Source organism: Mustela nivalis (assembly GCF_964662115.1).
Source record: "Mustela nivalis genome assembly, chromosome: 17".
Taxonomy (NCBI): Eukaryota; Metazoa; Chordata; class Mammalia; order Carnivora; family Mustelidae; genus Mustela; species Mustela nivalis.
Genome location: NC_139036.1, coordinates 36,675,021 through 36,692,867, shown reverse-complemented (window position 1 = coordinate 36,692,867; position 17,847 = coordinate 36,675,021). Strand labels below are relative to the sequence as shown.

Genomic DNA, 17,847 nt, shown 5'->3' with positions numbered 1-17,847 from the left:
TTATGGGGCGCCTGGGTGGCTCAGTGGGTTAAGCCGCTGCCTTCGGCTCGGGTCATGATCTCAGGGTCTTGGGATCGAGTCCCACATCGGGCTCTCTGCTCAGCGGGGAGCCTGCTTCCTCCTCTCTCTCTGCCTGCCTCTCTGCCCACTTGTGATCTCTGTCAAATAAATAAATAAAATCTTTTTAAAAATAAATAAATAAATAAAAAATAAAAAAGATGATTATTATTAAATCTGACCATTAAGTCTCAGTCCTCTTCTTAACTGTTGTATCAGCATCATCTGACATCTGATCACTCACTCCTTAAAATGATTTTTTTTTAATCTGGCTTCCAGGACTTTGTTTTCCTTTTGCATTATTGGCTGCTTCTCGGTCTTCTTCGTTGCTTCTTCCTCTTCTCCCCAATTTCTTAACATTCACAAGCTCAGTCCTTGGACAACTTTTTTTCTTCATTATTTACTCTTATTCCCTGGTCATCTCGTGCAGTTTCACGGCTTTAAATACTAACTATATGCTGACAACCTCCAAATTTCTAGTCCAGTCTCTAGCCTAGACCTGAATTCCAGATCTGTATGTCCAATGCCTACTAAGCAACTTTGTTGATATGAATATTGAATAAGCATCTTAAACTCCACATGTCAAACTTGTTCCTCCTGTTCTTACATGTATCATTTATTTACTATGGTCAGTTGTACACAGTCTAAGAATTTAGCAGGCTTAAGCTGCAGATGGACATCTTTTTTCCAACATATGGAATGAACACGCCTGATAAATAAAGCCAATATAAAGGAAAACAAAGAGAAAGGAAGAGGAAAATCCTAATTAAGATTTTTTTTTCTTTTTGACAGAGATCACAAGTAGGCAGAGAGGCAGGCAGAGAGAGAGAGGGAAGCAGGCTCCCCACCGAGCAGGGAGCCCAATGCGGGCCTTGATCCCAGGACCCTGAGATCATAACCAGAGCCAAAGGCAGAGGCTCAACCCACTAAGCCACCCAGGCGCCCTGAAAATCCTAATTAAAAGTACTATTTGAGTCCTAGACTCAGTTGTTTTTACAACCAGCATTTTGGGGTTGTTTTTATTTTCTTCAGTTACATAAACCCATATATTCCTATTTATATAAGCTTGAGATGGTTTCTATCACAAGTGACTGAAAGCATCCTAATACAATCATCTACTTTTCTTAAGAGCCATTTGGTTTCCTTTTATTATTAGATAATGTCCTCCTTATCTCTGTAAGACTAAAACCTACAACCTCTGAAACATTGGTTCTTAATCATTCAGGGGTCCACAGAACCATCTGATAATTTGATATATTGTGTTTCTCCAGAAAAAATGCCCTCACCCAACCCAAATTCTGAGTATTTTCCTCAGGGACTCAGAGATCCCTTAAGTTCTTCCACAAACTCCACGTTTAGCACCCATGCCCTATACTTTTTTATGAAAACACTCCATATTTGTGAGGCTTCTGGGAAGCAACAAACAGCCACTGTTTACTCTTTCAGAATACTAATCTAAAGATAACTGTAAGTAGAAGGAGTAAAGGTTATAGTAAATACAAGAAAAGAGGCAAAATGGGGTGACTGGATGGGTCAGTCAGTAGAGCATATAACTCTTGATCTCAGGGTCAGGAGTTCACACCCCAATTTGGGGAAAGAGCCTAGTAAAATTAAAAAAAAAAAAGCCCAAAAAATGGGGCGGGTGAGGGAGACTGAATGGGACTGAGCCCTGGGTGGCTCAGTCGGTGAGTCTACTTCTTCCTCTCCCTCTGCCCCTGTCCCTTCTTACATGCTCTCTCTCTCAAATAAGTAAAATCTTTTTTAAAAAAATTGTTTAGGGATGCCTGGGTGGCTCAGTTGGTTAAGCAGCTGCCTTCGGCTCAGGTCATGATCCCAGCGTCCTGGGATCGAGTCCCACATTGGGCTCCTTGCTCCGCAGGGAGCCTGCTTCTCCCTCTGACTCTGCCTTCCACTCTGTCTGCCTGTGCTCGCTCTCGCTCGCTCTCTCTCTGACAAATAAATAAATAAAATCTTTAAAAAAAAAAAAATTAAAAAAAAATTGTTTAAGGGGCGCCTGGGAGGCTCATTCTTTGAGTGTCTGCCCTTGGCTCTGGTCATGAACCCAGGATCCTAGGACTGAGCCCCATATCCGGCTCCCTGCTTAGCAGGAAGCCTGCTTCTTCCTCTGCCACTCCCCCTGCTTGTGTTCCCTCTCTGGCTGTGTCTCTCTCTATCAAATAAATAAATAAAATCTTTAAAAAAAAATTTTAAGCAAGCAAACCTGACAAACCATTCATTCATTCATTCATTCATTCAAAAAATGTCTATTATTTACTATGCACCAGGCACATGAAACATGACTGTGAATATTACACTGTCCCTGCCTTCCAAAGGTATTTTACTAGCTAGAAACTGAATGCAAGCAGCAAATATAAAAGTTATGCTGAGGGGCACCTCAGTGGCATAGTCAGCTGAACAGCCAACTCTTGGTTTTGGCTCAGGTTGTGATCTCAAGGTCATGAGATCTAGCCCAGCATGGGGCTCCAAGCTCAGTGCAGAGTCTGCTTGGGAATCTCTGCCCCTCCCCGCTGCACTCTCATACTCTCTTCTCTAAAATAAGTTAATCTTTAAAAAAATAAAATAAAAGTTATGTTGAACAGAAAAGCAGCAGCTAGGGGTGCCTGGGTGGCTCAGTTGTTAAGTGTCTGCCTTCGGCTTGGGTCATGATCCTGGGTCCTGGGACTGAGCCTGCATTTGGCTCCCTGCTCAGTAGGAAGCCTCCTTTTCCCTCTACAACTCCCCTGCTTGTATTCCTGTTGTTGCTCTCTCTCCATCAAATAAATAAATAAAGTCTTAAAAAAAAAAAAAGAAAAGAAAAGAAAAAAGAAAAAAAGAAAAGCAGCAGCTATGTAACAGGATGCTGGTGATGAACTCTGAGTAAATTACTTCAACATTTTGCCAGGGGATATAAGAAAAGTCTAAGAATTAATAAGAAAACGTAATTATTTTTTGGCCTGCTTTGAAAATGATGCTCCCTTGGCTAACTGAACTGCTATATCTGGGTTAAGTAACCGGAAATTTTAGGTTTCTTTTGTGCTATGGAAAATGCTATTTTATTTATTTATTTTTTAAAGATTTTATTATTTTGGGGTGCCTTGGTGGCTCGGTGGGTGAAGACACTGCCTTCGGCTCGGGTCATGATCCCAGGGTCCTGGGATCGAGGCCCTTATCTAGGTCTCTGCTCACCGGGGAGCCTGCTTTCCCCTCTCTCTGCCTGCCTCTCTGCCTTCTTGTGATCTCTGTCTCTCAAATAAATAAAATCTTTTAAAAAACACAACATACAGCAAATGTTTACCAACTAATACTTATAATGATATACCACCAACAGAATGGTGGTTGCCAGTGGCAGGGGATAGGGGTAAAGGAAAATGGTAAAAATGGCCAAATGACACAAACTTTGGTTATGAGTAAGATCTGGGGATATAAAGTACAGCATGGTAGCTACAGATAATACCACTATTCTATAATAGTTTTTACAGTTCCCACCACAAAAATTAAAAACTTATGTGACATGATGTTAGCTAACCTTATTGTGGTAATCACTTCACAATATGTACATATATCAAATCATTATGTTGTACACTTTAAACTTACACACTGTTATGTAACAATTATTTCTCAATAAGCTGCAAAAAAACTTTACCACCACTCTGCCTATTCGAAACTCCTGACAGAAGAAACCTCATCATGAGCACACAGCTTCGTGTCTGCTTTGTTTCTAAGCGACCCAGTTTGGCTACAGAAGGTCATGAATAATCCATAAGTTTAGCAGTCACTATACAACTATCTGCTTACTTCATAGGCAAACAGCACATAGACCTACCTAGAGCATTCATGCTTCAGAACTGTTCACATTTTATAATGACTATGGAGCCTTTATATCTCTATCACCTTAAACCTTAAGTAAATATGGCAAAAGACCCCCCCCCCCCAAAATGACGTGACCATTCTTGGACTGGCAGAGCTATTATCTGCAAATGGAAATCTCTTGTTTCTGCAGTCTCCCTTCACAGGAAGGCACTGGCAATAATGAAAATATTCCAAAGCAAATACATAATGCCAGGTCTTTCCTTCAAGCAAATTAAAACAGATAAACGTAGAGACTCCAAAACAAACTGCCATCTCTCATAATAGTGTATGTTTTCCTTTCTTATTCTAAACAGTGGATCTTAAATTAAACTTTTGGAATCATGTACTCCTTTGAGAATCTTTCATGAAAATAGATCCTTTCCTAAGGAAGATAAATATATGAAACACAAAACTATGCATTCAAATTCACTGCATCTTCAAGGTCTACAAGAAATCAAGAATGGTTTTCTCCCATTTATAAAAATAGTAAATGTTGATTTCTTTTAAAATAATCTTTTAAAATTCTCTCTGTTCCAAAAATCCCAATTTTAAATGTGTATTACATCTTGGTTTGGAAATGTACAGCTGCCACCCGTTTAAAATGCTAATGACTATTACACAACAAAAATAAATACTCCTCAGTTCTGATAAGGCATGTTAACAGATCATAAAAGGGCATGGAAAGCTAGTAGGATAAACACATCTTAAGGGCTTTAAGGGTAATCAATAAAGAGTAAAAAATGACTGAAATTTTCTAAATTTGTTACCCCCAAAAAACACCTGTCAAATAAGCTAGTTTTGTGCCATTGTTTTGTGAAATATCCCTAGTAACATACATAACCTTTGGAATAGAAGTTGCTATAGGACACAGTAGCTCAGGAAACACAATACTGATAAATACGAAAAATTTCAGAAAATGTCCTTGCTCTATGGCAAGTAACAATAATGTAAATGTAGGAAACACAAGAATTTAAGAAAAAGAAAATTGGAATAGAAATAAAGAAGGTGGCATGAAATTCAAGTAGATGCCAAAAGAGGGCTTAGCAGAAAAAGGTTTAAATTCCTGGTCCTCATAGAAAAGTTGTTTTTTCTGGGTGGGGGTTGGGGATAGAGTACGAGGGAGGTTAGGTTTCTTTATTCTATACCCAACACTCTCACTCTACAGAGAAAATAATTAGGGAACAGGTGATATGGGTTATTCTTTTTTATTTTTAAAAAATTTTTTTTCAGTATTCCAGAATTCATTGTTTATGCACCACACCCAGTGCTCCATGCAATGCATGCCCTCCATAATACCCACCACCAGGCTCACCTGAGCCCCCACCCCCCGCTCCTCCAAAACCCTCAGGCTGTTTTTCAGAGTCCACATCTCTCATAGTTCATCTCTCCCTCCAATTTCCCCCCAACTCCCTTCTCCTTTCCATCTCCCCATGTCCTCAGTGCTATTCCTTATGCTCCACAAATAAGTGAAACCATATGATAATTGACTCTCTCTGCTTGACTTATTTCACTCAGCATAATCTCCTCCAGTCCCATCCACGTTGATACAAAAGTTGGGTATTCATCCTTTCTGATGGAGGCATAATACTCCATAGTGCGTATGGACCACATCTTCCTTATCCATTTGTCCGTTGAAGGGCATCTTGGTTCTTTCCACAGTTTGACAACTGTGATGGGTTATTCTTTTTAGATGCTTTCCACTTCTCTTTCCTGCTCAGAGATCCTTGGTGGGTCAGTAGCACATGTGAGTACTGCTGAACCTCATTACTAGTTTTGTATATTACAAACATGACTGACTCTGGTTTCAAAGTCTTCTTGGGGCACCTGGGTGGCTCGGTTAGTTAAGGGTCCAACTCCTGATTTATCAGCTCAGGGTCCTGGGCTCCACAATCAGCAGGGAGTCTGCTTGATATTCTCTCCCTCTCCTTCTACCCCTCCCCCATCCCACTTGCTCACACACACTCTCACTCTCTAAAATAACTAAATAAATCTTAAAAAAAAAAAAAAAAAAGAAAGAAAGAAACATGCCTACTTTCTACTCCAGCAATTTCAACCTAACACACACACTAATTGAGATAACATAAAAATAGGAACATATCCCATTCTGTCACTTTTTTTTTTTTAAGATTTTATTTATTTATTTGACAGAGAGAGATCACAGCTAGGTAGAGAGGCAGGAAGAGAGAGAGGAGGAAGCAGGCTCCCTGCGAGCAGAGAGCCCGATACAGGGCTCGATCCCAAAACTCTGGGGATCATGACCTGAGCCGAAGGCAGAGGCTTTAACCCACTGAGTCACCCAGGCACCCCAACCATTCTGTCACTTTTTAATCAAAGAAAAAAAATCAGGGCCTCTGGGTGGCTCAGTTGGTAAGTGTCCACCTTTGGCTTGGGTCATGACCCCAGGGTCCTGGAATCAAGCCCCTCAATGGGCTCTGCACTCAGCAGGGAGCCTGTTTCTCTGTGGCCCTTTCCCTCTGGTCATTCTCTCTCTCTCAAATAATAAATAAATCTTTTTAAAAAATAAAGAAAAACATCACAATTAAATAAAGCCACACACCTATTTTCAATGACTATTCTCCAGATGTTAGGAGTACAGAATAAGCAGCTGGCAGTAAAAAGATATTCATTACAACTATTAAGCAATATTATTTACTCTTAAATAACATACTAAATATAAAACTAAAACTCTCTATCTACCCAACAAATCCAAGCAGTTACTTCATGACAGACATCAGGGAAAAAGAGTAAACAATTAACAATATAACACGCCAAGTACTATAATGGAAGCAAGTATAAGGAGCAATAGGAACATAGAGAAATAAGTGACTAAACCTGCTTTTATTTTTTTCTTTAAGATTTTATTTATTTATTTGAGAGAGAGAGAGAGAGAGACAGAAAGCAGGGGAATGAGCAGGGAGAGAAGCACACGTCCTGCAGAGCAGAAAGCCAGACACAGGGCTTGATCCCAGGACCCTGGGATCATGACCTGAGCCAAAGGCAGGTGCTTAATCAACTGAACCACTCAGGTGCCTCCTAAATCTACTTTTGAAAAGAAAAGCCAAAAGTCAAATTGTTTAGTGAACACATTTCAGCAGTTCAACTTTATAACAATTATAAATTAACCTATCAAATTTTTCTGGACAACACCAGGATTTGGGTATTTTTAAAACAAGTAAATTTCTTATTGATAGCAACTAAACAGTGTTCGTAGCATTTTATCACACAGTAGATTCCAATCATTATACTTTTCCGAGCTGTCCTATATGTATGTACCTGTTTTTAATGTTGTCTGTCTTATGTGCTGTTCTTGTAAGTTTGCTATTAAAATACAATAAACTAGGGACTCCTGGGGGTTCAGCTGGTTGAGTGATCAACTCTTGATCTCAGCCCAGGCTTGATCTCAGGGTGGTGAGTTTAAACCCCACATTGGGCTCCATGCTGGGCTTGGAGCCTACTTACAAAAAATAATATATTAAACTATTAAAAGAGAAAGAGAGAACAACAGCCCAGGGTCATGTAGGTGGCTCAGTCGATAAAGAATGTAACTCTTGATGGGGGACTCTTTTTTTTTTTTTTTTAAAGGTTTTATTTATTTATTTGACAGAGAGAAATCACAAGTAGATGGAGAGGCAGGCAGAGAGAGAGAGAGGGAAGCAGGCTCTCCGCTGAGCAGGGAGCCTGATGTGGGACTCGATCCCAGGACTCTGAGATCACGACCCGAGCCGAAGGCAGCGGCTTAACCCACTGAGCCACCCAGGCACCCTTGATGGGGGACTCTTGATGGTGTGGTCAGTTCAAGTCCAGGTTGAGTGTAGAGTGTACATTAAAGAAAAGGCCTGAATTTCAGCTGACTATGAAACAGTTTACCTGATGAAGTGGGGTAGAGACATTCCAGGCAGAAATAACAGCACATGCAAAGACAGGCATAAAGACCATGGCATGTCCAGCAAAATACAATTTAGGGTTGAAATTTGAGGAGCTCATGTAAAGAATAAACCATGAGCCAAAGAATAAGTTGAGAATCTCTCCTCTGATTCACAAATGGACTGAGTGGGCAAATAAGATTCCATTCGTCCATCCATCCATCCATCTATCCATCCTCTCAACACACAACTTAAGTTCTTATTGTTCTAAGTATTCTAAGATGCCAGGAAGGTTACAAGACAGCCCTTGTCCCTATGTTTCATTGCTTGAAATTAAGCAAAAGAAAACAGGCATTAAACATAGGTGCCTAAGAAAAGATGTATTTTTGAAGATCTCACATAATTCAATAGTCACCTAATTTGAGGTTGATACTGATAGAAGATGGCTGGTGTTTCTGTTACTAACCAAGTGACACCAATATGGGATGTAACAGCACAACCTTGGTTTACAATTCAGTCTCAGGTTGTATATGACATGATTCTATCAAGACTTCTACAATAAGGAGTTAACATCTCAAAATTCAAATATGAAATGAGACTTTTAAAAAATCACATAGTTTGGGGCACCTGGACTGCTCAGTCAGTTAAGCGTCCAACTCCTGGTTTCAGCACAGGTCATGATCTCACAAACTCTGGATTAGGCTCTCTGACCAGCACGAAAGTCGTCTTCTCCTCTCCCTGTCCTGTCTCCTCTGCTCCTCTCCCAATCTCGCTTTCTCGCACGTGCATGTGCTCTCTCTCAAATAAACAAACTTTAAAAAAATTTTTTTAAATCACGTAGTTCAAGTTCATACACAATGCAACCACACTATAATCATGTGTGACCTAGGAAATAGCACAAGAGGGATGCCTGGGTGGCTCACTTGATTAAGCAACCACCTTCAGCTCAGGTCATGATCCCAGAGTCCTGGGATCAAGTCCTGCATGGGGCTCCCTGCTCAGTGGAGAGCCTGCTTCTTTCTCCCTCTGCCTGCTACTCCTCCTGCTTTGTGTTCACTCTCTCTCTCTGTTTCTCTTTGACAAATAAATAAAATCTTGAAAGAAAGAAAGAAAGAAAGAGTATAAGCTATCAGAAAAAGTGTAAAATATGGGGGGACCTGGCTGGCTCAGTCAATAGGGCATGCAACTCTTGATACTGGGGTCATGAGTTCAAGCCTCACGCTAGGCACAGAAATTACTTTAAAAACAGAGAAAAAAGAAAAGTGTAAATAGGGAATTAATGATATGAGAACCTTGAGAAGACACTCCTGAGACATTTAAGCTAAGACCTGAAAAATAAGTGAAAGTTAATCAAGCAAAGACAGACTGAAAGAAACCAAGGACAACCAGAATGGCAAGAGTAGAGAAAAATGAGAGAGAGGGACACCTGGGTGGCTCAGTCAGTTTAGCCTCTGATGGTTACCAGAAGGGAGGTGGTTGGGGGTGATGTGGAGAACAAAGGCAAAAGAAATACAGATAAAATTCAATTTTCTGGGGTGCCTGGGTGGCTCAGTTGGTTAAGCAGCTGCCTTCGGCTCAGGTCATGATCCCAGAGTCCCAGGACTGAGCCCCACACTGGGCTCCCTGCTTCGTGGGGAGTCTATTTCTCCCTCCGCCCCTCACCCCACTTGTATGCTCTCGCTCGCTCCCTCTCTCAAGTAAATAAATAAAATCTTAAAAAAAAATTTAACTCTTCTTACAACCTATAGCCCTTTGACAAATACCTGAGGCACACAAAGTATGGCATTCCTCCAGGAACCCCCAATCTTAATGTTAATGCCTTGCTCGAGGTAAAAGCAACCTTAGTTGGACAATAGCTAGCTAGGCCTCCAGGATCCTGTAAGTTTTCTTTGACATATGAAAATCCTTTTGGAAACTTCCTTTGTCTTCACCTCCCCCAACTCCTAAGTATATAATCAATTGCTTTTCACAATCCCAGTGCAGCTCTTTCTGTCCCTGGGTCCTATCCCCATACTATAATAAAACCACCTTTCTCCACCAAAAATGTTTCAAGAACTCTTTCTTGGTCGTTGGCTCACAAATCCCACTTCAAATCACATCAGGGGGATGAGTGAAGTAAGTGATGGGGATTAGGGAGCACACATATGATGAGCACTGGGTGATGTATGCAAGTCTTGAATCACTCTAATCAGTTGTACACATGAAATTAACACCTGTATATTAACTAACTAGAATTTACATAAAAACTTTTTAAAAAGGAGGTAGCTATGGGTAATATAATAGAATTGATTTTTTTTTAAGATTTTATTTATTTATTTGACAGAGAGAGAGGGATCACAAGTAGGCAGAGAGGCAGGTGGACAGGGGTTAGGGGGAACAGGCTGAGAGCCTGATGCAGACCTCAAGGCCAAGACCCTGGGACCATGACCTGAACCAAAGGCAGAGGCTTAACCCACTGAGCCACCCAGACACCCTAGAATTGATTTTTAATATCAAAGGGAGCTACCTGTGAGGTATGCAACTGCACATACGGGATATCTATTCCTAAATAAATTATCTCACTATTTGGAATGAAACTAGTACAATCCAACTGCAGGTTAGCAATGAGGATCAAAGTCTTTGAAGAATGATGAAAAGTGTTATTTTTTCATACATTCCTTATGGGCTTTAATATAAAACATTACATGTAACATGATCATAAATTTAAAAACTGGAGGAATAAACAAACAAAAGATTTGGAGGCACATATTAAAATAATGGCGAGGGGTGCCTAGGTGGCTTAATCAGCTAAGCCTCTGCCTTCAGCTCAGGTCATGATCTCAGAGTCCAGGGACTAAGCCCCACAACCGCCAGCTCCCTGCTCAACTGGGAGTCAGCTTCTTCTTCTGACCCTCTCTCCACCTCTCGAGCTTTCTCTCTCTCTCTCAAATAAATAAAATCTTAAATAAAATAAATAATGGTGGGGCGCCTGGGTGGCTCAGTCAGTCAAGCATCTGTTGGCAGCTCAGTTCACGATCCTGGAGGTCCTGGGATGGAGCCCCTCAGATCCCCTCATCAAGTTCTGCAAGGCTCCATGCTCAACAGGGAGTAGGCTCCTCCCTCTGCCCCTTGCTCCCTCGGCTTTACTCTCTGTGTCAAATAAGTAAATAAAATCTTTACACAAAAACTTGAAACAACAACAACAACAAAAATCAAGGCAGGAGAACAGCAGTTTTCCAAATTCCAAAAGTATTCAACCCCTGGAAAATTCTGGTTACTCCCCTCCTGCAGAGCAGCAGTTTGTCAAATGTCTCAGGAATGTTGCTGTAGAGCACACATCTCCCCCCAGCCCTGTGTGTTTTTGTCTTTATGTTTTCTCTCCCGCCCATCTTTTTTTAAAAAGTGTTGGGTGGGGAGGATTAGAGCCCATGCATGGGCTTTTTTAGCATGTATGATAAAAGATAAACCTCTCTTCACTAAATGCTCCCTTCCCCTCTCACTCACTGATCAGCCAACAACAACATTGACATAACTTCAAACAGTACTCTCCTGGGAGCAACTAGACACTGTTAAAAAAAAAAAAAAAATCAGTAGACAATACAGACTTATGTCAGGATCTAAAAAGAATAAGCTTTGTGACGAAGCAAAATGGTTTCAAGTCCAGATGGCTTATAGGGGCTGTTTTGCCCCACTGTTGTAGAGAAAAACAAATGAATACTTTGAAAAGGCAAGCGCCCGAAGTTTAAAAAAAAAAAAAAAAGTCCCTAAAGACTGTTCCTAATTGGGAGTAAAGATGCAAGAGCTAAAAAAAGAAAAGCCCTTTATTAGTAACTTTGAGTACAGTAGTTGTCTAAAAAATAATACCACCAAATAAAAGGCTGACGACTTACTAATGCTAAGTATCCCCACATTTACTCTGCAGAGTGGGGGAAGGAAAATATTGCATTATATTAGTAATTATGATCAAATTCTATTTGATAATACTATCAAATGGAGTTTGATAATAATCAGTTCCATTAAATGTATTTTTTTCAATGTAGTATCTTTTTTTTTTCTTTTTTAATTTTATTTACTTATTTGACAGAGAGAGAGCCCGAGAGAGGGAACACAAGCGGGGGGAGTGGGAGAGGGAGAAGCAGGCTTCCTGCAGGAGCAGGGAGCCTGATGTGGGACTCGATCCCAGGATTCTCAGATTATGTCCTGAGCCAAAAGCAGACTCTTAAATGACTGAGCCACCCAGGTGCCCTTAATGTAATATTTTTAAGAAATGAGAAACCATATACTTTTTAAAGTTTTTTTTAAATAAAGCTAACTCTTTTTTTTTAAGATTTTATTTATTTGACAGAGAGAGATCACAAGTAGACAGGCAGGCAGAGAGAGAGGGGGAAACAGGCTCCCCGCAGAGCAGGTAGCCCAATGGGGGCTAGATCCCAGGACCGTGAGACCTTGACCTGAGCCAAAGGCAGAGGCTTAACCCACTAAGCCACCCAGGCGCCCCTTTAAAGTTTTTTTTTAAGTTTTTAATTATTTAAGTTATCGCTACACCCATGGTGGGGCTCAAAATCATGACCCCAAGATCAAAAGTTGCATGCTCTTCCAACTGAGCCAGCCAGAAACCCAAGAAGATAGACTATATTAAACAATACCCAAAGGATATGATTTCCCCCTCCAATCCAAAATGTGGAAAATTTTCAAATAAAAATGGTCCAGTTTCTTCAAAACCCAATGGCAGGAGGGAGAAAATGGAGAGCTATTAGAGATCAAGAGAAACTTAAGAGACATTAACCAATGTAAATTTGTGAACCATTGTATTTGACCCTGATTAAGACAACCAACTAAGAGTGCTTGGCTAGCTCAGTCTCAGTCAGTACAGCATGGAGTTCTTGATCTCCGGGGGGGGGGTCATGAGTTCAAGCCCCATTCTGGGCACAGAGCTTACTTAAAAACAAACAAACAAACAAACAAAAAAACACAGGGCATACAGTTGGCCCAGTTGGTTGCACTAGTAAAAGTTGATAACATCCCTAATACATCCCCAGTGCCATCCCAGAGCAGCCAGGTGGCCCTCCTGCCTACCCACACAGAAGACAGGAAATATGTTTTCTGAATAAATTCAATAAGAGATTCTATTTTTTTAAAGATTTAATTCATTCATTTGAGAGAGAGAGCAAGCATGTGAGCACAAGTGCAGAAGAGAGGGGTAAAGGGAGAAAGAGACACCCCACTGAGCAGGGACCCTCCCCCACTAGGGCCTCAAATCCAGGGCCCTGAGATCATGACCTGAGTGGAAGGCAGACATTTAACGACTGAGTCACCCACCCACGTACCCCTCAATAAGAGAGATTCTAGACAAGGGAATACCACATTTTAACAAATAAGTGCCAAATGAAAAGAAATGAACTAAGTGAAAACCTATATACCAAGCAGCAACACTGATAGCCCCCTTTCTGTTCTGGCCCTCACCCAGATTCTCATAATGACTAGGCTTATCTACCACTCCACTCCCCATGACATTATCTTTCCTTGGCAAAATTCAAATGCCTCTGAGCAAAAAGACCATGGGATACTGAAATCTGGGTTCCCAATTGGCAATGAACGGCTTCCAGGCACACAAAGCTTCTGGCCCTCCTTTTTTTAGTGCCTCATGCTTAAATCATGAAGGGATAATTAAGGGTTATCAGGCACTTGAAGCTCCAACCTGAAAGAGAGAGACCAAAACTACCAGAAAAAAATGGGACTGAGAAAACAGACAAAACAGGAACAAATGAAAACTATAATTAATATACTCAAAGACCAAAGAAAAGTCATTACATCCATGAAACCAGAACAGTATGCTATTTTTAGAAAAAGGTTGGGGTAGGGGAAGAACAAGAAGGAAGAGCTCATTGAAATTATAAAAGTATGAACTGAAGAATATAGCACTTATCCTATCATTCCTGTACAAACTATACCTTAGGGTAATCAAACGGTTGATGAGGGAGAAGTTCTCTTTTATAAGAAAATTAGGTAAAAAATGCTGAAGGAATAACTAAATTAGAAGAGCACCATTTCCCAATCCTTAATGAAATAATAGGGACTATCCAGTCACCATTCAGATTTTGCTGGCTGTCTCATAAATGTTCACAGCCAGGATGCAAACAAAGTCCCTATGTTGCATTTGGATGATACATCTCTTAGGTCTAATTAAAGTACAGATTCCCATGTTAGCTTCAGCAGCACATATACTAAAATTAGAACATACAGAGACTAGCATGGCCCCTGCACAAGGATAACAGAAATTTGTGAGGCATTCCATAATTTTATGTTTACTGTACTGGAATTAAAATTCTTTTTTTTTTAAAGATTTTATTTATTTATTTGACAGACAGAGATCACAAGTAGGCAGACAGAGAGAGAGAGAGGAGGAAGCAGGCTCCCTGCTGAGCAAAGAGCCCGATGCGGGACTCGATCCCAGGACCCCGAGATCATGACCTGAGCTGAAGGCAGCGGCTTAACCCACTGAGCCACCCAGGCGCCCCTGGAATTAAAATTCTTAAAAATAAAATAATTATGTAAAGTTTCCCCAGTCCTTTTCCCCCAATGATCTGTTACAGTGATCATATAAGGGAATACTATAAAGCCACTGTAAAGAATAATTTAGATTTATCCAGACAGACACAGGTTGCTGCCAGTTGTGAGTGGAAACTGAACAGGCAATTCACAGAAAAGGCAAGCAGATCATCAATAAATGTAAGAAATATCTCAACCACAGTGGTGATCTGAGAAAAGAAAATTAAAAGCTTGTTTCACAAATATCAGATTAAAAACTAAAACCAAAAAGTCTGAGAGTGTCAAGTGTTGCTAAGACACAGGGAGGGGCCCCTGGATGGCTCAGTCAGTTAAGTATCGGACTTCAGATGGCTCAGTCAGTTAAGCATCTGACTTCAGCTCAGGTCAAGATGCCAGGGTCCTGGGATTGAGCTCATGGGTTGGGCTCCCACTCAGGGGAATGTCTATTTCTTCCTCTCTCTCTGCTGGTCCCCCCCTTCCCTCCTTCGGAGGGTGACTCTATCTCTAAAATAAATAAATCTTTTCTTTAAAAAAGTGAGGTTTTTCTAATAGGCAGGATTCTAGAAGGATTTCTATAATGTTTTGGTTCTGTTTTGTTTATCACAAAGAGCATGTGTTGTATTAACAGGAAAAGTAATGGGGCACCCGGATGGCTCAGTGGGTTAAGGCTCTGCCTTGGGCTCAGGTCATGATCTCAGGATTCTGGGATCAAGTCCGGCTCTCTGCTCCCCGGGGAGCTTCCCATCCCTCCCCCCCCAAGCCTGCCTTCTGCCTACTTGTGATCTGTCTGTCAAATAAATAAATAAAATCTTAAAAAAAAAAAAAGGAAAAGTACATAAATTTTAAAAAAACTTTTAGATAAAATAACCAAATAAGTATGACACATGTAAATTTTACTCACACACACAAAAAGAATTTTACTCACTGCCCAAACTGTCATCCGTAATTATATAAATGGAATCGAACATGACCATTTATTCCACATGAGCTACACTATTCTTACCTCTGTATATTTCATATTCCTTTTAGTCCTTGTGACTGACTACCACAGCACACAGAGAACATTGATTTTCTACTATCTTACCTCAAAAAACAAGAATAAACCAAAACTCATTGGCCTAGGTAAGAGGCTATCAACCAGGAATTGATTACCACACTGATAAAACCTGAAAAGGTGTAGCAGACCAGCCAAGTAATGCTTTCCCTACATGTTACAATTTTGTGCTTCTGTAGGTAGGTGATCAATATTTTATACTACTGACTTTAACTTACAGGTCTTAAAGCTTGACACTGTTGTTTATTTCAAAACTTGACTATGTTATAAAAATACATTTCTATTATTAAGAAAAATCATAAAATATTATCCTGAATAGTATATAGGTTAGTATTGAAACTCTAAAAATTATCTACAAAGAAAAAAACAGTGATGGGCACCTGGCTGGCTCAGTAAGTTAAGTATCTGACTTCAGTTCAGGTTATGATCCCATGATCCTGGGATTAGATCCCACTGTTGGGCTTCTCTTGGGGAGTCTGATTCTCCCTTCCCTTCTCTCTGCCCCTCCCTCCACTCATGTGTGCCTGTGCGTGCACGAGCTCTCTCTGTCTCTCTCAAATAAATAAATAAATCAAAACCTTAAAAAAAAACAGTGGATAATCTTTTCAGTTGTTTTCCAGGTTTTGTTTTTTAACATTGTTGGGAATTTTCAAATCTGCATTAATGGAGAACAGTATAATAAACTTCTACATAACATCACCTAATTTCAATAATTATCAGCACATGGCCTGTTTTGTCTGTATTCTTCCTCTTTTCCTCCAACAAACCTCAGCATCATAACAATCACTGCAAATACTTTAGTATGAATTAAAGATCCATTTTATTGCTTTGAATGAACGTCATCAATGGCTTCTTACCAGAACACAAGTGTAGACTTCTCAATTCTACCTGAGCCCCCATCAGGCCCGAGTGAGCAGCTCCTCCATGATTTTCCTACCTCAACCCCTCCCTTTCCTCTATGCTGGCTGACTCCTAATTTTAAATTGTTTCCTACCTTAGAGCCTCATTTCCTTTGTCTATAACACACTCCTTTGACAGTCTCCTCCTCATCCTTCATTTCATAACTAAAATGTTATATCCCCTGTGACCTTCCCTGACCACCCTACCAAAGAGGGAATATGGTCATTATTTTCACTTTTTACATATAGTTTTAATTATTTGGAGCACACATATGCCATTTTTAAGAATTAATTTTATACTATTCAAACTTTAGTTATAAAATTAGACTTGTGTCTTATTTCCAGATGTTACACACACTGACCTAAAAATATATCTGAACTGGCTTATCTGAATAGTTACAAAAAAGGAACTTGACAAAATTCAGCATCTCCTCATAATGAAAACACTCTACAAACAAGGAATAGAAAAGAACTCCTTCAAAAAGCATCTACAAAACCCCACAACTACATCATATTGCATGGGTAAAGACTGAATGCTTTCCCCATAAGATCAGAAACAAGACAAAAATTTTACTCCTGCCAGTTCTACTCCATATTGTACCAGAAGGTTATAGTTAGGGTAAGTAGGCAAGAAAATAAAAGGCTCTCAGATTGTAGAGAAAGAAGTAAAACTATCTCTACTTGCAGATGACGTGATAATGTATACTAAAAAATCTTCATGAACCACAAAAAAACCTATTAGAATAGTAAGTCCAGCAGGATACAGGAACAATATACAAAAATCACGTGTATTTCTGAGCATTTGCAATGATCAGAAAATGAAATTATGAGGGTGCCTCGGTGGCTCAAAGGGTTAAGCCTCTGCCTTTGGCTCAGATCATGGTCTCAGGGTCCTGGGATCAAGCCCCGTATCAGGCTCTCTGCTCAGCAGGGAGCCCGCTTCCCCTTCTCTCTTTGCTTACTTGTGATCTCTCTCTCTCTCTCTCTCTCTCTCCTTGTGATCTCTGTCAAATAAATAAATAAAATCTTCAAAAAAAAAAAAAAAAGAAATTATGGGGTGCCCGCTTTGCTCAGTCAGTAGAGCATACTACTCTTGATCTCAGGGCCATGACTTCAAGCCCCAATTGGGGGTAGAGTTTATCTTAAGAATAATTAATTAGGGACACCTGGGTGGCTCAGTTGTTAAACATCCAACTCTTGACTTTGGCTCAGGTCATCACCTCGGGGGCCCTGCAATGGAGCCCCACATCAGTTTCCATGCTCTGAGGGGAGTCTGCTTCTTTCCTTCCTCTCCCTTTGCCCCTCCCCTTGCTCGCACACTTGTGTGCACGTGTACACTCTCTCTCTCAAATAAATAACCTTTTTTTTTTTTTAAAGAATAACCCGGGGTGCTTGGAAGGCTCCGTTGGTTAAGCATCTGCCTTGGGCTCAGGGCATGAACCCAGGGTCCTGAGATCAAGTCCTGCACCAGGCTCTGTGTTCAGCAGAGAGTCTACTTCTACCTCTCCTTCTGTCCCTCACCCCTGCTCGTGGTGTCTCTCTCTCTCTCACACACACACACATAAATAAAATCTTCTTTTAAAATAAATAAATAGGG

At 40.4% G+C, this 17,847-nt stretch overlaps 1 protein-coding gene across 2 annotated transcripts in view; it reads right to left on the bottom strand.

Annotated features, from left to right (window-relative positions):
- Positions 1 to 17,847, bottom strand: part of SPAG9 (sperm associated antigen 9) — a 136,332-nt gene that overhangs the window by 103,599 nt on the left and 14,886 nt on the right. The gene's annotated exons all lie outside the window — the stretch shown is intronic.